Genomic DNA, 26,252 nt, shown 5'->3' with positions numbered 1-26,252 from the left:
TCTCTCACCCAGAGAAGCTTCTGTTTTTACGGGCAGTGTAAAGATGTACCCAGAACTGATTTCTTCAAAACAAGCCCCGTGAAACAAATGTCTGATTCTTTGGCCAGCATGCAGCAGCAGCAAAACAAACAGGCCATTATATGAGTGGCAAAGAATGAGATTACAAAGTCAATGAGGGACAAGGCGCATTATCAGTTGGTCTACATTGTAAAACAAAGGTACAAAAGCGCCGTTAATACATGAAAAAGTCAAAGAGTTTCATGGTTTTCAGTGAACTTCGAAGGTCTGGGGAATCATCCTGCATATGAGTGGACTTTTCACTACCTGTTTCCGTATTTCTCTAAGCAGGTGACATATTTTCCTTAGCTTTTCTGATCTTGATCTATTCAGTGGTATTATCGGGCACTGGCCTAGTTTTCCCTCTATGTCCTCCAATTTGTTGCTCTCAAAATTACAGCCTGTGTGTAATCAGGACATCCACAAAAATCACAATGTTTGAAATGCAAGAAAACACAAATATGTTGCAGATATTTTATGAGTTTTTTTTAATTTAAATTTTTGAATGTTTGATACAATTTGACATAAACTAAATAGAAGAATCACTTTGGAAATTTACAAGAATTTCTATGACCTAATCCCGTAAATTAGCCTTTTAAATATGAGGAATTTTGAAACCACCCTTACTCAATGTCATGTGAGATGAATCGCTTTTTTATTCAGTCATTTTTAGCTGTCAGGGAGGGTAAAAATCTGTCCACACTGTGGCCCAGAATGAGGGCATGTTTCCCTTTTCTTTGCCTTTTTGATGCTGTGGAAGACAGAAGTGTAGGCAGAGCCTGCAGAATACATGGAGAAGTTCTACTCCACCCTTCTTTCCCTGCTGCTCCTGAAGAATGGTCTCAAAGCAAGATCCATGCTGAAGAATAAAAACTGCAGCCACCCAGCCCTTCCCATGCTGAATAAAATAGCCTTGGTTCTGCACATCCGCATTATGATATTTACTGGCAAACTGAACTGTCAATTCATGTGGTTTTCCCTCAAAGAGGAAAGGAGTAAGCCAGAAAGAAAACTGTTCAATGCTCAATTGCCTGTTAGTTTTAGTTTATAGATAACTTGATAAGCCTCAGAAGCTACTAATTAGAAAGAACATGCTAATTAGGAGACTGTGAGATTGTGACACCCTTCTCCCCTTTCTTGCTGGCTGCCATTCAGGGCAACCTCCAAGGCTCAGTTCCAATGTCTCTTCTTGGAAAATCATTCTCAACCCTGTCCCTGGACCCTTGACCCCAAAGAGCCACTGCTGCCCTCCCTGACCCTCGCGTCCTCCTATTCCACTGTCCTCACCTCCTTGAGGTTGACCTTGTGGCTGCAGTGTCTGTCAAGGGCTAGATGAGGAGCCAAGTGAGCCCAGAGCCAGGCGGATGCATCTCTGCAGCCCGGACCCAGAACAGCATTTGGTACCTGCTGGCTGTTCACTTCAGGTTTGTTGACTGACTAAATATATGAACCATAAGAAACATCGGGACCTAGACTGTTTTACTCTCCAGGGTAAACAGAAAATCCATCCACCTAAACCACAATGGAACTTGATATGCTCAAGCACGGTCTTTTGATCGGTTTTCCCTCCTGCATCCACTGTCCATGTCCATCACTGGCCACAGCTGCGGACAGTCATTTGGGGGAGGATCTGGGAGGGTGTGACTAAGATGGTGACATTGTGCCATGCCAAAGCTTGGGGGTGAGGCACAGTCAGCGGGCAAGATGGCGCCTCCTCAGCAGGAGCACTTCTTCTCAGCCTCCTTAGCCTGCTTTCCTGTTTCCTTTCCCAGCACCATATTCAGAGGTTGATGTCAGTGGAAAATGACTCTCCATCATGTATGCCAGTTTTAGTAGCATCCCCACAAGATCCAAGCTTAACTGTACTCAAACTGTCAATCAAGCAACATAAAGGAGGAAAAAAAAATCAAGTCCTGCTCAATCCAAACTTGTTTAAGACTATTAGATACCCCCAGCCCCTGAAATAAGAGCTCCAAGGACCCAGGAATTCCCCATTTCTTATTACATTAACTGGCATGTATACTCTTCTTCTGTATCTTAACATCCCTGGGGGCTGGGGATGTCTCTGTGCTTCCCATGTAGCCCAGGACAAGCAGCAGACACCAAGCAGTGCCCTGCAAAAGCCAAAGCTCATGGTCAGAGTGCTGATATTGATATTGTCCGGCTGAGGGCCTGGGAGTTAAACCCCTCAGAGCCAATCAAAGGGCCTCATCGGTTGACCTGACCCCCACCAGGGAACCTAAAAGGCTCTGCAGAGGAGTGGCCTAAAGTGCACAGGGCTAAACTCAGGGGGCTGCTGGACCCTACAAATGTCTATAAAGAGTGCAAGAGCCAAGTGCCTGCTCTCCACTCTTTCCTAGATCCAAATACCCTAAAGTACAAGGAAAAACATGAACTGCCTTTGGGGTTCCCAAGATCGTCTGTAATCAAGGTTTCTGGAAGTCTAGGAATGTTGGTATGATTTGCTAAAATCCTCCCCACTTCCTAGCAGCTAAGCCTGGGTTGAGGGAGACACCTCTGGGTTGTGGGCACAGGCCCAGCCTTTCCTTGTAGCTTCAGAGGAGGCATCGGAAGTGTCCTGAATCAGGCAATTTCCTTTCCGAGGAACCCCATGTGTGTACACAATAAGAGCTCATTTCCTTCCATTGGCTTTTGTTTGAGCAGTTTCCTTTGATAAAGGATGTACTCCACTCTCCTCCGCAGTTATCTAAATCCAGGCATCCTTCGAAATTCAATGCAAGGCCTACTCCAATTGGAGTCACACCCACCGGCCTAACTAGCATCCTCTCCCTCCTTCCCACCCTAGATTAAGCCTGAAGTGCTGACGGCCCAATACAAACAGCGTCAGTCTCAGGCTTCTCCGTTGGCTTTTGCTGTGTGAGCCTTTGTATGTGCCCGCACACGTGTGTCTGCACACGCACATGTGCGTGGGAAAGCGATATGCATATGTATGGTTTAACTTCTCCATTTGATTGCTGGCTGCCAAACATTTTTATTTTTCTTCCTTTCCACAGCATCAGGGTACTAGACACAAGATTTTAATCAATACTGTCTGAATGGAGGGGCTGAGCCATTGGAAGACGATTCACAAAGGCCTGGAAGATCTGCAGATATATTTTGATTGAGATTACAGAGTATCACACATTTCCCTTTTCCCTCCCTCCTCTATTTTTGAGTTTTTCGCTTTTCTATTCTTATTTCTCCCTGTGTGCTGATCAAACAGACTCTAGACCGCAGTTCTTTCCTCTTGTTTGTGTGTGACCCAAATCTCATGACCCAGAGCTCCAGCAAACACCTAACTTGTGAAAATATCTCTGCTGCTGATGGTTCTCAGCAGGAGAAAAAGGACAAATGATGGCGAGTCTTCCTCCAGAGGCAATGGGGTCGCCACATCCAGGAAGGAAGGAGGGTCTGGTTCCAGGAAACACCTTGAAGCATCCTTGTTTGTTTGTTCTCCTGGCAACAAAGAGGCTGACCTTCCCCGGGTCCCCAGGGCCAGAATGGACTGGCAGATGTCATGGGTAGATCTTGGCCTCAGAAGAAATTCATTTGTTCGTTTATTTTTTCATTCATTCATTTCTAGAATTTTAAGTTCAGGAGTTTGATCCCAATATGATCCTGTTACCATCTGCTTGAACAACCTAAAAACAGCCTGAGTGAGGACAGAATCAACTTTATCCGTGCCAAAACAGCTCACGGCATGGCCTACCGTGGAGCCTGTTCAAGTGCTCCGTTTTCACACATGCACTATAAGAAACTTTCCAAATGTAGCCAACCCTACTGTTTTTGAAAGCAACTGCATTCCAGTCACCCTAGAAATACTAGGATCCTTTCAGTCTGGGACAACATGCTCCAGTGTCTCACCATGTCTACCAAATGTAAACATTCCCCAAAGTCTAGCATAAAATTATTTTGTAGGATGCAAAGCTTTCTGCATTTTGCTAAAAGAACAATAAGGTCTTTGTAAGTGATGACAAACCCTTAAGAATTTGCAGAGATCCTCGTGCTGAAGTCCCTGTTCTTTCTGAAACGCCTTAGAGGACCCATAGCATTAACTGGAGACTGTTCTCCAAAAGTTTCATGTTTGCCCCAGAAAACATACCCTAACTATTATGCATTTGTATTTGTTCTGTGCAATACAACAAGTTCTTAACCTAGATGACCTTATTTAACACTGATCATCATTGGAGAAGTGGGTATTGTTGCTCCTTGTTTAAAGACGAGAAAAGTGAGGTTCAGGTAGATTTTCAAATTTGCCTCAAGTTGTGCAGTTGTGTATCTAGTTTGTAGGAAAGCCAGATCTTAAGTATTTACTTATTATATTTTGATTTCCTGCAAAACTGGGAATGGAACCCAGGGCCTTGCTCATGCTAGGCAAGTGCATCCCTACTAAGATACATCCCTAGTCTGGAAAGCCACAATTTGAGTACACAGGATTTGAATGTCTGTAAACCTATCTGCCAGGAGGTATGTAAATAATTTGTGTCTAAATCACTATTATGTTCTTACAACAAATAGTTTAATTCTTGGGCCCCACCCCAGATCTCCCAAGTCAGAACTTTGGGAGCAGGGGCCAAGAAATCTGTCTTTAGCCCAAACTTCCCAGGAGTTTGTGCAGCTAACAAAACCAACTTTTGGAGTAATTGGTAAGAGTTTTTGGAATGGATGTGGAAAACACTTCTTTCTTCTCCCAGGGTGGCAAATGGGTAAAGTGAATGTAGTACAGGCAGAAGACCTTGTCCCATTCCTGCAAAAAGTCTTTCTGGCCTTGACCATGGGTGTGCTTTTTTATTTAGTTTCCTAATGCCCCTCAAGGGCCAAGAAATAGGCCAATGTGTTTTGTGAGATGTGCTGTACAGTGTGTGCCACCTAACTTGACCAGAATCCTCTCTCCTACAGCAATTAAGCAACTAGAACTTATTTGAACTTAGGACATAGTAGATAACACCTGGTTCATGCACTTAACCCCTAGAACCCCTTAGCTTATTGTTTTCATCAGCTGAGCTTCTCTGAAGTTTAAATGAAAAAAAAAAAAAGATCATATATATACATAAAATATATAAAGGAGATATATATCTAAAAATATAAAAGAGACTTAAAATATTCCACATGTAGCATCCACAGTGGTAGATTCTATTAATTATATTTATATATAATTATATATAAACATATATATATATATATATATATATATATATATATATATATATATACTATATATACCTCATTGAAGAGGGGAGGGTTTAGCTGCTTTCTCTCCTGTAATAAAGCCCAACTTCATAGAAATGTGCACACTCCCAGGGGGAAAATGAATTCTGTTTTCATCGTAATGGAAAATTCTGGCTCTATTTGGGTGGATGATGGACCATGGATTTCTGTGAGTATGACTCATGCTAATCATCTATACAAAGGCCTGCCTCAATAATAAAACACTCCATCATTCAATTGTATCCCACAAACATTTACTGAGTATCTACTACTTTCCAGACGTTGGCCCAAGTTTAAAGTCCATGAGGATTGCTGCAATAAGGAGACTCTTAAAATATTCCACATGTAGCATCCACAGTGGTAGATTCTATTAATTAAGGGAAGAGAGCTAGGCTTATGAAGGATCTTTTGTTGAAACCCAGTGGAATGAAGCAAAAAGCTAGGGAAAATAATAAGATAACACGAGTACAACAAATAATATTGTAGCACTTTAGAAAGCAGCGGCAAGGGCTGTATTTATAGTTAAGCCTGTAATGATGCAAAGCTCGTCTTTAATTAGTTAATAGGGATGAAGGCAGGCTAAGGCCTCTCCCCACCACGGTTATTCTGAATAGCATAGAACTCAATTCAAGGCAGGGGCCCCTGGGAGCCTCCCCAGGGAAGCCTTTGGACCTCAACTTGCCACCTTGCCACAAATTTATCTAAGGTTTTCACCTTTCCTGTTGTAAGAGAATCAAACCTTTTCCTACAGAATTTCCAGAAACCATTTCTTCCCCATGGCTCCAGCCCATCCATTCCCAGTGGGTCCCACAAGCTCAAAGCTGCACCAGGTGCCATCTGCCAGCCCCACTCCACTCCCCTCAAACCTAAATGATCTTAGCCTGCTTCTTGTCTTCTCACCATCTTGTCTCCTTGGACTGCCCTAAATATCCCACACTCCCTTCTAAGCGTTTTGCTTTCTGCTCTCTGGTATCCTGCAGTTCCACTCGCCACTCTTCCAAGCGTTCTCCCAGAGGTTGGGGTGTCACCTTAGCTTCCACACATCATGGCTGAAGGCCCAGTCCCCACCTTTATTGACGTTTTAGGTTCTCGCATTAATGCCCCTTTTCACCTGGCTGTGAAACCTCATCTAGGACATCATGAATAGCACAATCTCGCATCACAGCCCAAAGGCACCGAGAGAGATCCTGAGGCTGAGACACTTGTTCCAAGGTGCTTGCTCTGAAAGTTGTCACCTTGGATTTTTAGGCCAGTGGAGTGCCTAGGAAATCCCCTTTGATGTAAGACTTTGATGAGGCCTGTCATCAGCCATTTTCTGAATTACATTTGCTTCCTTAGCCATCTCCACTCCTTTTATGATTTTAGAGATCAGTCCTCTCTGGGTCAATCCCAACCCCATCTCCAGCTCTGCACGCCATAGAGTCATTGACCGGGTGTCTCATGGCCCTCCCCTGTTCTGCTGTGTGTTCTTGTCACTGGCACTGCTGATGGTTCTGGTTCCTAAGTATGTGTCTCCAGGTCCCCTCTGGTTGGCTTCCTTTCCCTTGGCCTCGACAAGTCCTGCCCGTGCTCTTAGTCACCCCCTATGTGGACAGGTCACCTCCCACCGGATCCTCATCACCTCATCACGGCTCACCACTGTCTGCAATTCTCAGGTCTAAACCGCTCACAGACAGATCTCCCTAAAGCATGTCTGACCATCTCTCCCCTGCACACAAACACGGGGTGCTCTCTGCTGCCTGCCACACGAGGCTGGAAATCCATGCTGTGGCCTTCAATGGCAACACACAACTTAGTCCACACCACATGCTCCCTTGACATCACCTCTTGCTCCAGAGAAGCCGTGTGGGTGCATGCATTGCCACACCAAGACCACATCGAGGCCCACGGCTGGTGCTGTCTTTCCCCGGAAGCCACCTTGCCTCGCCTGGATGGTGGTCATCTACTCAAAGAACACCTCATGGCATGGATGACATTTACCACACCAATTCATCTACGTGTCCCATTGGTTAGGTTAGAGTGTAAATTTCACGGGGGAATGGAAGTGGGGAGGATTAAGAATTACTTTTCTCCTCTTCCTATACTTATCATATGGTATTTTTTTCTGCACATTTTTCTATAGCCAAGAAAAATTTTCTTAAGTAGAGCAGGTCAAGATTAAATCACCAGTGGGGACAGCCTCAGTCCGTCAACAAAAGGACCTTCACCATGGGTGAAGTGCTTTTGGTACTTTGTTTCATTAAATCTCCACAAAATTCCAGAGAACTGGACATGACCATCTCGAATGCAAAGTCCCCAGGGACCTGGGAACTCCCATGCACCCCATGGGAACCCAGGACTCAAAGCTGTACCGATGGCCCTTGAGATCTGGCCTCTTGCTCCCACCCCCCTTATCTACCAGTATTTAATTCTGAGATCTGTACTCGCTTGACTTCAGTGGACTAACCAGCACCTGGGGCTACAGGGCAAGAAAGGGCAGAAGGGCCAGGGCATTGTCATCTGTGCTTCCCACTTCCTGCTTTCCACTAATCTTGATTGCCATCTGGGAAAAAAAAAAAAAAAAAAAAACTTCTGAAGCATAACTTTCTTGAATTTGAATAAATCAAAAACAGAGAAGAAGCTGGGCTGCACTCCTGTAATCCCAGCAGCTCGGTGGGAGGCTGAGGCAGGAGAATCGTGAGTTCAAAGCCAGCCTCAGCAACTTAGTGAGGCCCTAACAACTCAGGGAGACCCTGTCTCTAAATGAAATATAAAAAAGGGTGGCTCAGTGGTAAAGCACCCCTGGGTTCAATCCTTGATATCAGAGAAAAAAAAAAAAAAGAAAGGAGATATTTTGTGCAGGATGGTAAAGTGACTAATATTGTTCTTGTCATGGTTACTGTCATTGTCATTCTTATCTAGCACTGATGACCTCCTTTCAAGTTTCAAGTCTAGAGCATTATGGTCCTATTGGTCTAGGATAGGATGACCAGATGGCTGTGGGGGCCTGCTGTGGTTCTGGTTATTGTTGGGATCACTGATGTTTCTGGTCCCAGAGAGACCCACTGCTGGACCCCCACAAGGTACGGAGAAAGATGAGGGGGGAGGGCGAGCGGGAGGGAGGGGGCAGGAGTTAGTGCAAGACAGCCAGCCACATCTTTAAAACCTTTTATTCTAGACAGAAAAGATCCTAAGTGTCCAGCTCTGGACAAAATGAGCACATCTGTGTAACCCACACCCGGTTTAAGAAATAAAATCCCTGCAGGCCCAGGAGCCCCGTGGGGTCCTCCGGATCGCACCCCTCCCCGGGGTGACCAGGCTCCTGTGGACTCCCCTGTGGCTACAAGGGGTGGCACGTGTCTCCTCCGAGAAGCTTTGCTGGCAGCAGCTGCCATTTCAAAGCAGAGGGAGAAAGTGTGTGTGAGGGAGTAATTTTGTGTGTAGGAGAAAAGTGTTTCTAATTTTCAGTCCTGAAAATGTGAGGGGGGATAGAGGAACAGGAGAAGGGGGGATGCGTCAGTCAGTCCCAGCTCTACTTCCCCGAGAGCCGGGAAGGGTTCAGCACAGGCCCTTCTGAGGAAGGAGACCAGTGGAATGGCCGCCCCTACCTTCCGGGCCTGGGCCTGGGCAGGGCGGCTCCTGTGCCTGTGACGTGCAGCTATGTGGCTAGGTTGACGCTTATTACTTAACAGCAACAGGCTTCTAGGAGCCTGATATACTGAACATAAGTTTTTGATTTTGTTTTTTGAGTCAGTGCGTGAGATGGAGTGTCACAGACCCAACTCCAGGACTTGCAGGGTCCTGCCAAACTGTAATGGGAAACTAACTCCTGTGCTGATGCTCCCTGCCTCAGCAGCTTTGGGGTCCAGGCAGGCAGGAGCCACAGAGGGCCACCACTGAAAGGCAGCTCCATGGGCCCCTCAGGTGCGGGCGGGCTCTGTGCTGTCGGCTTGATGAAGCACCAGGCTGTGCTGGCGTTTTTCCTACTAATTTATCAAACTGTAAGGAAGAGATCAGAACATCAAATAAAACTGCACAGCTGCAGAACAAGTAACTCAAGACCCAACACGTACCTGGCCGAGGGAGCTAATGCCCAGCCCAGTATTACGGGGTGTTAAGCGACAGCCGTCTCCAGGGCTACATGCTGGGCTCCTGGTTTGTCAGTCTTTCCAGAAACTATCACTCCCAGTGACTTTTTCTGATCAATTATTCAGTGTGTTCTGGGTTACACACCATAAATTTTACCCTGAGGTGGGGATTCATGCTCTTTAGGGTGCCAGCTGGATAATGGGCAGTAAATGCAAGCTTTCAGTATGGTAGAGGATGGCAAGGTTTATAGGACATTAATAAAACTAGCAGTGGAGGGAGAGAGAGAGGTAGAGTGGCATAGGGTAGGGACCTAGGGATCTTTAGGTTAAATATCAACCTGAAGATTTCCCTAAGAAACGTTGGAAAGCTTATCTGAATGCAAGCCCGACAGTCTGGAGCAGAGGGAGAAAGTGTGTGTGAGGGAGTCATTTTGTGTTCCTGCATTCCCTAGACGAACACCTGGCCACCCTGTGGGGTGACAGCTCAGCGCCCTCCTGCCCTCCCTGTTTGGCCAGGGTGCCCACTGGGCCTGGAGGAACTGGGGGAGAAAATCCTTCCTGGTCTCTCAGTCTCCAGGAAGGCAGCAGGTTAGTGCAGCCAGCTGTTGACTAGAGCTGGGATTAATTAGTCCCTTCAGTGACCTTGGCACCTACCAAGGGTAGAGTGCATCTCTAAGCTGCTAGGGACTCAGAGGAACTCAGGAGGGCCTAGGGATGCTGCCAACACCATCACTGTTTAGCTGAGCAGAAAAACTAAAACAACAAAAGGAAACCTAAACCATGCACTTTATCTCTGAAAACTGCCTTAGTGTATTATTCAAATGATGTGAAGATATGAATCTGTCTATATTCATCTAAATCTCTGACTATCTATCATCCTTAGAATAATTTTGCAATCCAGTGTCTAGCATCTTGGTGGGAACTGGAGATGGCAAGAGTCTACGGTTGGGACAGAAGATCATTTTAAAGCATTCCTTGTGGTGCGGAAGATGTCTGTCCCTCCCCACTTCACCTTTGCCTGTGGACTTTCCCCTCTGTGCTCAGGCCTGAGTGGAGCTAAGGGAAAATGGAGAGCCCCAGCCCTTTCTCCATGACTGTTGGTTCAGTATTCAAAATGGGTCAATGATGGGCCAAAGCTGCTGGAAAAGCAAAGTATCTTGGATGCATAAATAAATGTATTATACCCTGAGTAAAGGAGGCGCCATATTGGACCTGTTGGAGGAAGCCTGACTTCCTCAAAAATGTGAAGAGGCTAGCCTGCTAAGACATTTGACCTGCTTAGTGCTACTCCAGAGTCCTGAAGGAGGATGAAGATGAGGGTAAGCGGGAGTCACACTTTATTTAAGCATGAGGAGCAACTTCCCAATCAGGTGTTATGACTTGTACACATATGGGGTTGTGTTCATCCACTCGCTAGGGGAAGACGCGCAGTAGCCAGAAACACTTGGTCAGGCTGTGGTAGAGGGCAGGCATGATAATCCCTAGATAATCCCTGGCTCCTTCTCTACTTGGGATTCCCTTCTAATTTTCATCTGTGTGGTGTGCAGAGTTCTTCCACCAATTTTAACACGTTTTCCCATAGCAAACCCCAATCCTGGTCCTGGAGTCCCTGAGCAACCAGGTGGCAACTGAAGTAGTAAGTCAGGGAAGTAAAGGGTTAAAGAGACCAAAGCTCCTTGGCCCCAGCAGCCCCAGGGGCAGTAAGTCCCTTTGATCCTGTCTCTTAATTGCAGCCTAGTTGCACCGGGAACTTAAAAGAAAAGAAACAGGGAAACTCTAGAGATAGGGTTTATTTTGTTTCCTGAGGGGATGGTCTTTGTGGTGGCTGCCAGGAAGTTGATACTTTTGGGATCAAATGATGGGTTTCCTAAGGGGGAAATCAATCATGCCTTCTTCCCGCCAAGAGTCAGGCATGGAGAGAACCAGGAAATGAGAGGCCTCTCCCTGTGCCATTCACCTGAAGGGCATGTGCCATAACAGCTATTGGGGAGAAGGGAGACCACGGGTTAGGGAGGAGCAGGTGAAGGCTGCGGGCAGTGGGGAGCAGACAGCAGACAGCCCCCAGTGTCAGAGAGAGATTGAGCATCCCGGGAGGGTGAGGTGGCATGGAAACAGGAAGCACGGGCAGAGGAAGGGAAGCTGGAGGAGAGGGACTGCTAAGAGATGGCTCAGAGGGTGGCAAAGTCCCCACCGCACAGGAGCACCTCACTCTCAGCAGGTCTTGCCCTTGACAATGAGCCTTTACCTAGGGTGTCCATTTCAGTTGTTTACATAAGCTGACACTCATGGGTCCTTTGAGTTTCATTCAGTGTGTGCGCCTGCGCACACAAGAGACTCAAAAGTCACAAAAAGGCCAACTCATCACATCCAATAATGGAGACAATGGCCTCGCCACCCGGAGGAGATGCAGCAAGTGCCTCTGGGAGAGAGACTCCTGGCTAAAACTGAACACCTGCCTGCGAGAGGTGAGCCAGGAATTGGTTTTTGTTTGTTTGTTTTTCTGCTGAACTATTCAGGGAGTTCTGCTAACAGTTCAGTGTTTGTAGAAGTTTTCCTAAAGCAACTCCCCCTCTTTTTTTGCAACTGGTGGACAGGGACTGGGTGTTTGGAGTCTACCAACGTGGGTCTCGTCCTGCTCTGCCACTCAGTCTCTTTTCTTCATGAAAAGTTTTAATTGATGTCCACAAAGCTCTGAGCAGAGGGCTTGCCATCTAGTAGGCGCTCAATAAACTCAATAAACATTTGCTCCATTTCATTCCTAAAAGGTTATTGGCAAATTAAAAATGCATAAAACCACCAGCCATCTGTGTGCGGACTAAATGGGCATCTGGGCAGAGAAGACTTCCTCTAAATCAGTTTAGCTCAACTCCTGGCTCTAGGAAAGAGGGGCCACATGTGGGACACACAGAGGAGGGAAGCACCCAAGAGGGAAGACAGACGCGGCACAAGGTGTAGTTCAGAAGGAGGGACGTCTCCAACCCGGCCCGGACCTGCTTGCTGAGGCTACAACACTAGACACTTCTCCTAAAAATGTCTTCATTTTTATTCCAAGACTTTAAATCTAGCATCTTCGTTTTTTTTTTTGAGAGAGAGAAAATGTAGCGGGAAGAGCATTATCTGCATCACAAGGGAATGAATGGGTTTATCAGTTCCCAGAAGTAATTCACTGAAGGTGTGAGGACTGAAATAGACACATTAGATTTTCGGGCACCAGTTCTGTCCTACATCTAGAAAAAAAAAAAGGGCGGGGGGGAATTTAAGGCTGATTTCCAATACATTTATTTCTTAGGGAGAAAAAGTCTCTGGAGCAGATGTGTAAACACACCAGTCCTCCCTGGAGGTGGGACCCAAAGCTCCTGGGGGATGGGAGAGTCTGCATCCAGAGAGACAACAGACGGCTCAGGCTCAGGGCGACATCCATGCACGCATGGTCTGTGTGTGGCTACACGGCTGCTCAACACCGGGATGTCCCCGTCTCCTGACCTTCGCCCTAGCAATTTTGGTGTCAGTCTGGTGGCTTCAGTGGTCCAGCCTCAGCTTTGCTCTGAGCCTGAGCAGCTTGGAGAGGCCTCCTGGCACTGGCCTCCAGCCCTCCAGAGCGCTCCTCACCGGAGCCACCCAGATCTGGGGACTGCTGCCACTCATATTTATGCAAAGCAGCCATCGTATGCTAGAGCCCCCCCAGGAGCGGCTACATCTTCCTCCTCTGGGAGCTTGTTAGAAAAGTAGCACACCGGCCCCTCCCCAGACCCACTGAATCGGAATCTACATTTTTAATAAGATCCCCAGGTACTGTGCAGGCACAGGAGGTCTGACCAGTGCGGCCCTCGGTCAGTAGTTGGAGGCATCTGGCACAAGGGCATCCACCATTTGCATACTTCCAAGTGCTTTCTCATCTTGAAAGCCTGTTTCCTTCAGCACAGTCCTAATGTCTGGCTTCGATTGAAATCAGCTAGATTCAGGAAAAATGAATCCCCAGGGTCTTGGTCTCGGATGGTAGTGTCCAGTGATACTTCCAACCACTCTGCAATGATTATCCTAACCAGAAACATCCACAAATACATATTTTGAAAGGCAGTTACTAGCAAAAGTCTACTTTTTTTTTTTTTTTTTTAAAAAAAGGCAACTATAGGGCTGGGGTTGTGGCTCAGTGGCAGAGCACTTGCCTAGCATGTGTGAGGCACTGGGCTCAATCCTCAGCACCACATAAAAATAAATTAATAGAAAAAGGTATAAAAATACAATGACATTTTTAAAAGTCACCTATACATACACATATATGAAAGATACAGCTACAATGGTCCCTCATCCACTCAATAATCTGTAGCTCTGAACACGACACTGAACCAATATGTGCCTCCAAGAGGACCAGTGCCAGAGATTCACACCAGAGAGGGCAAAATATGCTGCAGGGGGGGGGGGGAGTTCTGCGCAGAAGGCTCCGCTGTTTCCCCATGTCATCACGGAGACAGAGCTATGGTACTTTAAAGTGCTACTTACTTATTTTTTGGGGGGGGGTCCATTATGGGTATTCATTTTCCTGATTCTTTATTAACTTTTAGTTCCTTCCAGGCCATTAGCTGCCTTCTGCAAGGCTCACCCTTGGTCATCTGCCTGTCTATGTTTACATTCCTTTTTTCCATGACTTCAACTATGGCTTCAATTCAGCTGTGTCTCAGGTGTACACTGGAAGTATGGGTTCTAGGCTGGTCTCTGTCCCCACCCCGTCATACGTCTATGAGATATCTCCACTCAGATCTCAGATGTTCCATCATTAGCTAAAAACACCACGCCCCCAAGCAAAGACTCACCATCTCCCTCCCTCCTCCCATCCTGTCCCCAGTGATTGATGGGTCTTTTTATCTCCCTACATGCATTTCAGTCATGGTACCATCAATACTGCTCGAGAGAAAATGATGTCATTTTGTCTCTTCCAAGTTTTCAGCAGCTTCTCTCAGGTTTCTCTCAAGGTGCCTTTGGATCTGCCCTTTCTCCTCCATCCTCATACCCAGGCTCATCCACCTCTTTCCCACATTATTCCCAGAATACCTCAAAATTTTTCTGACCAGTGGCTTCACTCATTATGAACATTGTAACCTCCAACCCTATCTTACAAGTCCCCGTTGGATCTTTATAAAGCATTAGACTTGTGTTCCAGGTAATGAGCTCTTTAGTTCTTCCCTATTCCAATTCCAGGCCTCCATCTAACCTTATCTCCCACTCCCCCCTAACACTTCATCCCTATTCTCCAAAGTCAAGTTTCCTCCTTGGCCCCCCAACCCCCCACCGTGCCATCCTTCTTCTTGAATGTCTTCTACAAACATTTGATTGTGCTTCTTTATCAGAAAAATATTTTTTAGCAGAAACAATCATCACCAGGAGAGTTACTTAGTTATAAATGGTATGACTGCATGACAAAAGTAACACGTTCCATACATTTCACCTATATGAAAATTGACATTTTAAAAGGATAAACTAAATAACAGACAAGATGGAAGTTCAATTGTTTCCTTACCAAATGAATAATCTTGTCCTGGGCCTGGGGTCTAGTAGACATTCCACATAAGAAACTAGGAGCTAGACAAAATAGATCCACTCAGACCAGAGGAAGTAGCTCTTCCTCCATGAAACCTTATCTATTACTCCAAATGGAGGTCTCCTTTCCCGAGCTCTCAGAACCTTAAAATTACACGTACTAAATCATTTATATCATGTAGGCTTCACCAATAGTTTCAGTTTGATTAACTGAAGCTTGCATTTAGGATGCCAAAAATTTATAGATTTTTAGAATAATTCAATCCCTTAATTAAAAACATTACTGTCTTCCCCAAATCGCTTGGGTTGGGCTCCATTCAACTGCACAACATACTTTACAGGAAAACTCCACGTCTGACCGCAGTGTCATTTCATTTATCTCATTAAGTGTCATATGCACGGATCCCCATGGGTTGTAGGACTAATAACTTTCCCACTTTTTGGCTAATAAAACTTTTAGCATATTGCTTAACCTCACTCAAACTCGGTTCTCATTTAATTTATAAGACGAGGTAGAGGGAGAATTGTGTGACCTTTAAAAGAGACAATGGGCACAAATACTGAAATGACATACACATGTCAGATGTTACCATCACAATTACTCATTATACTATAAGCTATATAAAGTACATCTGAGACCTCGAAAATAATTGGTCTCCTATCTCTACTTTGAGATTTTTCTTTCTTTCTGCAAATGAACTATTTTATGTTCTCAATCTGATCTGTTCAGGTGGCACCACAGTGCTGCCTACCTGTGGGGCTTGAGGGTCTCATGGGCCTGAGTCTAAGTGGAGGCTCAGCCAGGCATTAGCTGTGGGCTCCTGGGTGTGTGTGTTCCTGAGTCATTGGAGCTTTTCTTCCCGCCGCCACCTGGGAATAGCGTTAATTTTATGGAACTCTCCTGCGCTTCTCAGGCTCTGATGACACGTGTCTGTAGAGCACCTTGCTCAGAACTCATGCCCCCAAATATGAATTTCTTTCCCGTCTTTCATCAGGTGCAAGAGAACTCAGTGAGATGTTCTTGTGAAAACATGGAATACTCTGAATTTTGATTTTCTTGTTGACTTGGGTTTCTCCCAGGCCTGCGGGCCATTTACAACATTAGAGAATTGTATTTTCTAGAAACACTTTTCTGTTGTTGACTCGGGTGGGAGACAGAGCAAACAAAGGCTTTGTCCCCAATGCCTGTGTGTGCAGCCTGAGCTGGTCAGTCAACACTCTTCTTGCTCTGCCGTGGCCTCTAGGCTGCCTGTGGCCCCCAAGTCTAGAAGCATTTGGGGACAGGAAATGGAAAGGAGTTCTGTAAGATGCTTCACATGACTAAGTTTTTCCTGTGCTTCAAAATTCAAGCACTGGAAAAAAAAAAATCAACCACTAAAAGTTTTTAAAATCTGGTTTATAACTCATCTCCTTGGGGAGCTTTATCTAGCATGCCCTTGCCAGAGTGCCCTAATTCTAGGCTCCCACTTTTTAACTCCCCCATTTGAACTGTTAATTGAGATAATGCCAGCGAAAGCCTTTCAAAGTTTAAGTAGCTACACATATGTTAATTACCCTTCTGAAGGCATTTGTGTGCTTAACTATTCTTATCTTGTTTGTAAGGATCTCCTTTCCTAGCTATTGTGGATTGCAGACTGCTTAGGACAGAGACCAGCAGCATTACAGCGGGCCTCTCCTCCTCCCTCTTCCCTCCCAGGCGGCTCACCACCCCCAGAGCTGACAACCAGCTTGTCTTGGGCCTGCTCCCCAACTGCCAGGACCCAGGGCTGAAAAGAGTTCTTTTAAGTGTGGCTACATCCTCAGTCTTCTCTCTCAGCTCTTCCCCTCCCTGGGTCCTTAACCACTCAGTTTGTCTTTGCCCAAAGAATGGATAGATATTAATTCAGATATTAGGGGAACCCCCCCAACACACACACACACACACACACACACACACACACACACAACAAAACAAAAAAACAAAAGAAATAGAAAAGCTCCCAGACCACCACCAACAAAACTACTTGGTGTTTTAACAGGGAAATAAATTTTTAAAAGGAACTCCACTTTTATGAAAAAAAGAGATAAGCAGAACCCTCCAGAGCCAGGTATCAGATTTCCTTGCTGGAGATGGGGACTGGGGATGGTGAGCTCATTGCATCAGGGGCTTTGGCGAGCACCCTGTGGCTCAGAAGTGGGAGAGGGTCTAAGATTTCCTTTTGTCTATGGGCTGGTGTTTAAGACTTTCTAAATGATGTGCCTGTGGACCCCTGTTACTTCAGGGCTCAGTAGCCTCCTGTTTGGGATTGCTTGAGCTTTCTTATATGCCTACTGCTCACTTCACGTCTTCATATGCCATTTAAACAGGACTGACGCTGACAAATATAACAGAGGGGAAGAAGTCCATACCCATAGCGGTTGAAAACTCAAAATTCCTCTTGTTCCGCCCCCAAACACCAACACCGTCTCAAGACCCACATCAATTTCTCATGATTAACAATGCTGATTTCATTTAGTCAATAGCGATATTATTCAAGTCTTTCAAAGTTGCGATTTTGTACCATGCGTTTTTGTGCACACACAAAGGTGTTCTAAACACATAGCAAGAGCCAGGGAGCCCAAGAGGTGTTTAACAAACACTTGTTGACTGATTGATGGAATATACTGATGGGGGCCGCCTTAGACAATGCATTCTTTGTCAAAACACTAAGGTGCATTGTTGAGTCCGATTTTATTACTGAGCATTTTTTGCCATATTGAGAGGGAGGGACGCTGCTAGAAAACTTATCCACCAGCCTCAGAGCTCATGTCAACAAAGAACCCCTGGGGCCTTACCTTTCAACCTGTTTTCCTGCTCAGCAACTCGAGGTAGGGACTAGTCTCTGTAAACAATGCTGTGCAGTTGGAGGCCACTATGTATCACTTTGACTCCTGATTAAGACTATACCACGGCTGCAATGAACAATTTGTGCACATTTTCAAGAAGAAAACAAAAACTGAGTTGAGTAAAAAACTAGAGAAAGAAAGAAAACAAACTATGTGTAAATGGTTGCAAGCCTGGCTAAGTCTTCCTGCTTCATTCTTCCAGGAGGCCCTTCCCGAAGCATGAAATACCAAGTTCCTTGCACTAAACAGAAGTGCACATCCACGTCTGTCCAACTCGTAGAACATTCTAGAAAGGATGCCTGGGCTCATGACCCTTCTCTTCTCTTTGCAGCCTCTTCCCTTCTCTTTCTGCTGGGGCTTCTGGCTGGCTCTGGGGCAGGTTTTGTGAAAAGGGAAAAAAGTCCTCTCCCGTTTTCCTGCCATGCCCTTGGGGAGCCGTGCTCACCTGGCCTGACTTGACTGACAGTTTTCTTCAGGGGACTCATGCCTCTCTACCTTCCCATAATACCCCGCTCTTCCACTGCCCACTCGCTTCCTCTTCCTCGCTGCCAGATTTCTCTGGCTGATATGACATTGGTAAACGTTCCTGACCCAGCCAGTTCTGATGTGCAGCTATACCTGGAGATGTTAAAGGGCCCCAAACTATGTTTTCAGCAACCAGCAGGACTTAGAGTTAAATTAGAATCCTTTGCCCCTTGCAATGTCCCCCATCTATTCCAGTATTAATGCTGTTTTGCTATTTTGGAAAATGTAAACAAATCTTTATGTCTGTCTTCCCATCTTTTCCTCGTTATTCATAGCGTAGGAAGAAAGGAAGGGGGGGGCATTCAATCTTGAATGTTGAAAAATCCTTTCCTCCCTATTCTTGCTTGGAATCTTGAGTACCCGATCTTAAATTTCTATGGCGCTCCCCAAGCGCGGGACTGGCTGGTGGCCATGTGATATTGATTTGTTTTCACCATAGCAACAGCAAATTAAAACAACGAGCAGAAAGAAGGCAGGCTGTTAGGCAGTGAAACTACAGGACCAGTATATTTCACAAGCGTATTTTTCTCTGTTTTCTTTTTTATTCACTCCAGTTTCACAAATTTAATACAAAAGTCAGAGTAAAAATAGCACAAGATGCTTGGGGCACTCTGGGGCCTATCATTGGAATAGTCTGGCGTGCTCGGTTTCCAGTATGCTAGACTAGATCAATGGAGAAAATGTAAACAACCATGCTCTGATTTCCTTGGAAATTTTATTTGTGGGTCTCAGGATAAATATCAATAGAGATTTTTACAGGAGTACAGTGAAGGGCTGTATATATGACTGTGTAGGTTAATACCCCAAGGCGTTGCCAACAGTTCCTTAACACCAAGGTCTTGTCCTTTGGAACTTGAAATAGCTCATTGTGCCAAGAGACAGACAACTTTCTTTTTTGATACAAGGTCAAGGTCTCCTAAAGTGCTAGCATCAGGAAAGTACAGTAAGAATTATCCAGTTCTATTACCAGATGGAAATATTGAGGGAGGCACTTGCTTCAGGTGACATGAGTAGTGAGGAGGACACAAACTATCAGAGGGAACTCCGGCCAACTCCAGTGTGTTCCAGGCAAAATTATCTCTCTCCAGGCTTCTTAGTAAACACTACCTCCCCACCCCCCATCTCCACGACCAGGGTGCCACCTGTGACATGGTGGGGTTAACAGTCCGCAGTATTGTTCTTTCCTTCCTTCCTTTGGGCCATCTGCCCTAGGACATGGCACTTTATCTATAAAAAGCAGCTGTTCCCAACATCCCAACCAGCCTTGAACTTGGGGGTATAACCTGTATCCTAGATAATCGCTATAGGGGAACTGGCACTCCCCCTCTCCCCACAGGGGGGGGACCGTCCACACAGGTGGCAGCACTGGCCTGCACCAAGGGGAAGTTAGGCCAGAAAAAAAGCTGAGCTGTGCTCCCCACCGCTTTCCACCAGCCAAGCCAGAACCCTGCAGAAAACCTGTGCTGACCGGCAGGTAGGAGAAGATGCCCTAGTTACCAGGGGGATGGGCTTAGGGTGCACAAAGGACAGGCTGAAACGCCAAGCCCTAACTCAGGTCCTGCCAACGGGGAGTTAGAATGTTCCTGGCCAGGACGTAGAGAAATATTCCTCTCCACGAGCTCGAAGAAAAGAACACACAGCAGAAATAGTTGGGGGATGACGTCAGAAGTTCTGGGCTAGTGTCCTGCACTTCTCCTTGAAAGTAAAAACAGTGGGTCTAGAAGAATCTACGTGGCATTGCCGTTATTTAAATGAGCACTGCCGCCCCTTCAAAAGAAGCAGGAGATCTGAAGAAACTTCCTCTTACGTAAAGATTATACCATGTCCCCCAGCCTTATATATTTTTTTAACTTATTGTCCCCCAAATGCACACAGTCCCCAATTAACAAACATCTTTCCACTTAACCTTTGTCTTTTAAAGAGACAGTAACGTTTCTTGAATAAGATTCATGGTGCTTAGGCAAGTCAGATTTTTTTTTTCTTCTTCTTCTTCGCTCCAGTGCTTGCTAACTATTCTAAAAATGTTACACATTTATTGTAAACACATGCTTCCGAGGCCTAACAAAAAAGCACAGTTTCCTCATGCCTGGCAGAAATTTAAAACGGAAAAGGGCAGAAAGAATTCTTTAACAAACATATCCTTTCCTTCTCCTGGGCCAAGTGTGTTAAAAATAAATCTTCTCCATCATTTCTCACTGCTGCTTCTCAGTAAGAAAGTTGATATGGTTCGGCACAGTGAAAACACGGCTTTAAAAGCTAGCCTGCTCTCATTAAATTATTCTGCTGGCTGTGTGTTCTCATTAAAAATGCATACAGATCAGATAATTGCAGTAAGCATTATTAACCCAGCTTTACTTTTGAATATAATGGTTCCACTTTTAAGCTGGAAACAAAGGCTCAGACACGCCAGGAAAAGAAATGTAAACACTGAACTACAGTATCGAAAACTTGCCAGAAAGCTACCTCTTGCTAGGTTGTTAGAAATGTGCCTTTGAAACTCGATTAAAGCTCAACGTTGTAGAGCGAGGGAGGTCCCTCATTTCCAATAAATAGGCATATTTTTGGCCCAAACATTCCATCGATGATTATTTACCATGAAGTTTTTTTTTTTTTCCTCCCTTCATTCTTGATTGCAAGTCTGTTTTCAAATAAGATCAATGTGAACTTTATCTATTCTGGAGCTCTAGTAATAGTAGCAAAGAAATTTTTTTTTTTTATAACAAGAATATAAGATTGCTTCTAAGATTTCAAATGGTTTCTAAAATACTCATAAATGGATCTATTCTTTGAATAAAAACTCGGTTTAATGCCTCACTCCTAACCGGCGGCATCGATTCAAGCTTTGCCATTTCTTTTTCTCAAATCAAAATGTTACGTAAAACTCCAGGGTTCCCTGCAAGTATCACATTTGAATTAGTGGAATCCGGTCTCCCAGGCTTCCCGAAGCAACACACATGGAATGCAGCATACTGCAGCAAACTCTTCAAACATTCAAAAAAAAAAAAAAAAATGGGGGGGGGGGGTGTTCTCCTACCTTGTTTAGCTCTGCTTGTCCTTCCCATGTACAGTAACCCCAGGAACATCTGGCAGGATCAAGTGGCCGAGGCTTCTCCACTGCATCATGAGGAAGAAATTTCCATGCAAATGGTTCTCATTCCGTGTTTATTGTACTCTGAAAGCCGTCTGCCGTATCTGGAAAATTTTACCTTTAGATGATGAAGCAAAGACAGTCTAAACTCTGTTGCTGTAAGCTGCGGCCCTTCCTTCCGACAAACCCCGCCCCGCCGCGGCCGGCCAATCGGCGGCCAGATCGTCAGCCCTCCTCGTCTGAAGCTGGCCCTAATAGGATGACTGACACAGCAACACAGCACTTGCAGCGTCTGAAAACAGTGCATCCATACTGATGAAAGAGGAATTTCCCTCTCCGAAGAAAGCAATCATAGCACCAAGACAAAGTGGCACATAATTGGCAGAGCAGGGAGAGGGGTAGCTCAGGAAAACACGCTTGAAGACAGCCAGCCCGAAGCTCGGAGCTGCACCGTGATACTTTAGGGAACAAGAAACTCCGCAGATTCAAAAGAAATCCGGGTTGTACCTGGAACTGAAGTCGGTACAGCATTTGACAAAGCGTGTGCGTGTGCGTGTGTGTGTGTGTGTGTGTGTGTGTATTTTCTTTTCTTTCTTTTTTTTTTTTAAGAAAAACAATTCAATGTCTGCATGGAAAGTAATACCTTATGGAACGTTTACATAGGATTTCCATGATTGAGGGAGAATGTGCTAAGCCCAAGCACACATTCAAAAATCAAAACATGCCTGTTCCCTTGCACACAGTTTTCCTGCACAACGTCTGTTATTGCAGTGGTTAATTACTGTAGCCCATATATCTTTCTTCTAAGTTTTCAGACCACTGGGGACTTCAATTAGGGAATGCTGAACAATAAAAATTGATATCTACACATTACACTTTTTTTTTTTTTTTTTTTGCCAGGTACCCACGAGAGTTAGTTAGGTGTGCCTTAACTGTCTTAGGTGCCAGTTGATAAATACTGTGCATTGGCCCACATTGTCATTAATGAAATGAGGATTACAGGAAGGTGTTTATTGCTGACTACTCATGGTGTGTGATTCAAGGGACACCACCAAATACCTTGCCACAAAAGATGTTCCAGAAGGTGCTGGGGTTCTCTGAGATAAGTAAGAAAAGCAAAACAGAAGGGTTAGTTGGGTTATTTATTTATTTTTTCCAGTCAACAGCATTTCTGCATGCTTTCAAAACAAAAACAAAAACATATGGCATTCAGAAAACACAATAAGCACACATTTCCTTCCACTAAACACAACGTGTTTGAATTTTAAAAATTAAGTATGATGGTTCCATGACTCAACCAAGACAGGAACACAGCCCCTATTCATCTTAAAGGTTGAACCCGACACTATTTATTTTTTTAAACTAAGCAACTGTTTGGTGTATCTGGAATGTAATGGTTTCTTTTTATTTCACCAATTGCATCTTTAAAACACACCTTTTCATATGACTTGTGGGCTATTTTCTTTAATAGAATATCATGCTTTATTCCCTCTCGATTTTTATACTTAGAATTCTCTTTTTCATTCCCATATAAATTTGTCAAATATCATAACTTGTAGGCTTTCTCATACTATTTCTGGAAATTTAATTTAGCTCCATGATCAAACAGGTAGAAAATTATTTAAAAATATCCACATAGTTAATATTATACTTCATGCACGTAGCTGATCCGAGGCTCAAGATCCCCTCTCCCCATCTCCCTTGCATTCTGACTTTGAAACCTCTTACCCTCTAATCTTAATCCTGAAACTTTAGTCATCTTTGTCCTCCATTCTCACCTCTAAGTCTTGTTCATTTTCTTCCCACCTAGTCCAGAAAGCTGACCTATAACCTGCATGATATGAATGCTAATTAATGGCCTCTGGTAATCCAGCCTCCTCAACCCTGAGCTGAGCTCCCGTGTTGCCAGACAGGTTTTCCTATGTCATGTAAAGTCATGTTCCTTTCAAATTCAAACCTTTCCATGTATTAAATCCAAATTATAGACTTTGAAGGTCCTTTATAATTGGGCCCTTCCCTTGTTTAGCCAATTTTTTCTCTTGTTTTCCTAAAGGAACTTTCTAGTGGAAAATTCTCTTCTTTCTTCCATCACGTCTTCCCTGTCCACAGTAGCTTCTCTGAGGTTCTCCTTTGGAAGACTGTTTAAAACCCTGAACCACATGGTCTGGTGTAGGTAGTTTGTCTGGGTTGATCTTCCCTTCTCAGAGGGCAAGTCTTGTGTAATATGTTAAGATAACATATGCATCAAACATCTGTACAGTAGCTGGTACCCAATAAACAATCACCAAACGAAACCTTTCCTTAGGTATTTCTCTACTGTTCATTGCATTTAGGAAGGTGCCCTGCACAAACTTGCTGGTTTCATGATTCCTATCTCAAGAATTGACATGATACTCAATTGCACACACACCAAAACCCTGCCAGTCTTTCTGGGTCCTCCTCCCCAACCACCACTTGAAATTCATTATCAAAGTCTGTCAAGTTCAACCCCTGAATGTTTGGAAATGCCTCCCCTTGCTCTACCAGTACAGTTTTGTCCAAGCAATCATTGCCATTTTCGGTGACTATTGGAACAGTCTCTTAGCTGGTCTCCTGAGCATATTCTTGACCTGCTGCAAGCCCTTTTGCACACTTTAGCCAGAATGGAAATTCCAAAATAATCATCTTATTTTTTTCCACACTCCTTTACTTAAACTTTATGATGGGCTGAATTGTGCTTCCCCCAATACCCCCCACCTCCAGTAGAGTTTGGATGTTCAAGTCATAACCCTGAGAAGATGGTATTTGGAGAGAGGGACTTTGGAGGTAATTAGGTTTCCATGAGGTCATGAGAGTAGGGCCTTTGTGACGGGATTAGTGTCTGTGTATGAAGAGACACTGAGGGCGGTCTCTTTCCATCAGAAGGACACAGTGAGAAGGTGGCCCTCACCAGGATGGGGATACAGTCCTCACCAGAACCTGACCATTCTGACCCCACCCCAGTCTCAGATGTCCAGTCTCCAGAACTGTCAGAAAACAATTTTATGTTGTGTAAACCAACTAATGTATGGTGCAGAACATCCTTGGAATATCTTTGAGTAGCTCTTAAGGGAAAGATGACAGTTCTCCACATGGCCCACAAGGCCCTGTTCCTTCTAGTCTCTGCCTACCTCTCCAGCCTGATCAGAAGCCGTTTTTCCCAGGGAACCCTTCCTGACCCACAAGATGAACTCAGGTCCACCTTGTTCTCTTGCAGTCCGCCCCCCATATTGAAGTCTACAGCAGTGCTTCTCAAATTTTAATGTGCATGAACCCACGCCCCCACCCCCAGGGATCTTGTTAAAATGCAGATCTAATCTCAGTAGTTCCTGGGTGGAGGCTGAGATTCTGCTTTTCTAACAAGCTCCCAGGTGATACGGATGCTGCTTGTCCATGGAGTACTCTTCAAATAGCAAGATCTGATAGATGCTGTTCACTTCAGAGCACTTGTTACAGGGTATGGTTACACATTAGTTTGGTTAATTATTTACTTACGGACTACCTTTCCAACCAGCTTTCCAGCATCAGAAGTCGCCATTGTCTTCCAGCATTAATCTTCATGACCTGGCACATGGGAGATGGGAGGGGACAGTCTTTAACCAATGCATGTGAAATGAACAGCGGACGGACGCAGTGTACCTCGGGGCCAAACTGGACTTCTGTCTTTCTTTCTTCTTCTCCCCATCTTTCTCATCCTCTTCCTTTTCCTTCTTTCTTTCTTTTCGTAACTCACTGTAAGTTTCTTGAAACTCTGGAAAGCAGCTCAGTCTTTATTGAAGTTATAATATGCTACATAGGAAGAATTGTTGAGAAACAAACATAGAACGAATGTTGAGGAGATGATCAACTGTGTCTAAAGCCAAGGAGGGAGCCCGAGGAACAAAAAGACAACAACATTGGATTGGTCTAGTGACAGTCATCATTTATATTCTACAGGCTGACGGATTCCAGATCTTTCTCTTCACCTCTGGTCCCAATTCTTCACTTGAAGGTATCAGAGGTAACCCATCATCACCTGGTCTCTAACTGAAATAACTTTTTTCTTATACTGAAATGTGTTTCTCTTATATTTCCCATTCCAGAGAATGGAAACCACCATCATTGATGCCTAGCTCTGTCCCACGGTCTGTATCCAAATCCTCTGGAGTCTTCCTGTCAATCTTTTGAATCCATTCACCTTTCTTTGTCTTCACTTCTGTGTCCCTAATTCAAGCCCCCATTGGTTTTGCTCACTGCTTACCTCTCTGACCTCAGTCCAGCCCCTCAACTTCCACTCCACTCACCGTCCAGCACAGCGGGTCCCCATGATCTCCAAGGGGAATCCTCTGCCTAAGTTCCTTCTTGAGCTCCCTCCCTCCTACTGCGCGTGCAGGATGACTCAGCCAATTTTAGTCTCTGCAATGTGTCATGTCCTTACCAAGTTTGAGCCTGGATTCTCTTTTCCTGAAACATCTTCTTTTCCCTTGACACCCCTCTTGCCTCTTTCCACCCAATAATAGCCCATGTACCCACAGGGCCTCCTTCAGAGAGGCTTCCTTGACCACCACAACCCTTGATATTTGATTCACCAAAGCAGCCATCACAGAATATTATAAATGCGTCTTACTTGATGAGGTACCCCAATAGTCCCTGGGAGAAAACTGACCGCTCTTAGTCCTTATTGCATGCAGTTATGGAATAGCAGGCAACAGTTCCTTAACATGTTTCTTGGACAATTAGCTAGATAATGGCACCAGTGATAAAGGGCCAAAGACTGTCACAGGGCTCAAGCAAAAGATTGATAGTGAAGCTGTAGAAACGATGATGATGATGTGTATGTGTGTGTGTATGAGAGAGAGAGAGAGAGAGAGAGAGAGAGAGAGAGAGAGAGAGAGAGATAAGTTGGGCAA

The 26,252-nt window shown here is 44.9% G+C and overlaps 1 protein-coding gene across 5 annotated transcripts in view; it reads right to left on the bottom strand.

Moving 5' to 3' along the window:
* The window catches only part of Mbnl2 (muscleblind like splicing regulator 2), a 151,355-nt gene extending 129,823 nt beyond the window's left edge, over positions 1 to 21,532 (bottom strand). For 4 of the 5 annotated variants that reach the window (XM_071611596.1, XM_071611597.1, XM_027938876.2 and 1 more), the window contains exon 1: positions 21,292 to 21,532. The gene's annotated coding sequence lies outside the window, so the exon portion shown is untranslated. The remainder of the gene's footprint in view (positions 1 to 21,291) is intronic. The other variant, XM_027938875.2, reaches the window with a different exon arrangement.
* Positions 21,533 to 26,252: the final 4,720 nt, after the last annotated feature.

The sequence above is a fragment of the Marmota flaviventris genome, chromosome 4 (assembly GCF_047511675.1).
Source record: "Marmota flaviventris isolate mMarFla1 chromosome 4, mMarFla1.hap1, whole genome shotgun sequence".
Lineage (NCBI taxonomy): Eukaryota > Metazoa > Chordata > Mammalia > Rodentia > Sciuridae > Marmota > Marmota flaviventris.
This window is presented reverse-complemented; position numbering and strand designations above follow the sequence as displayed.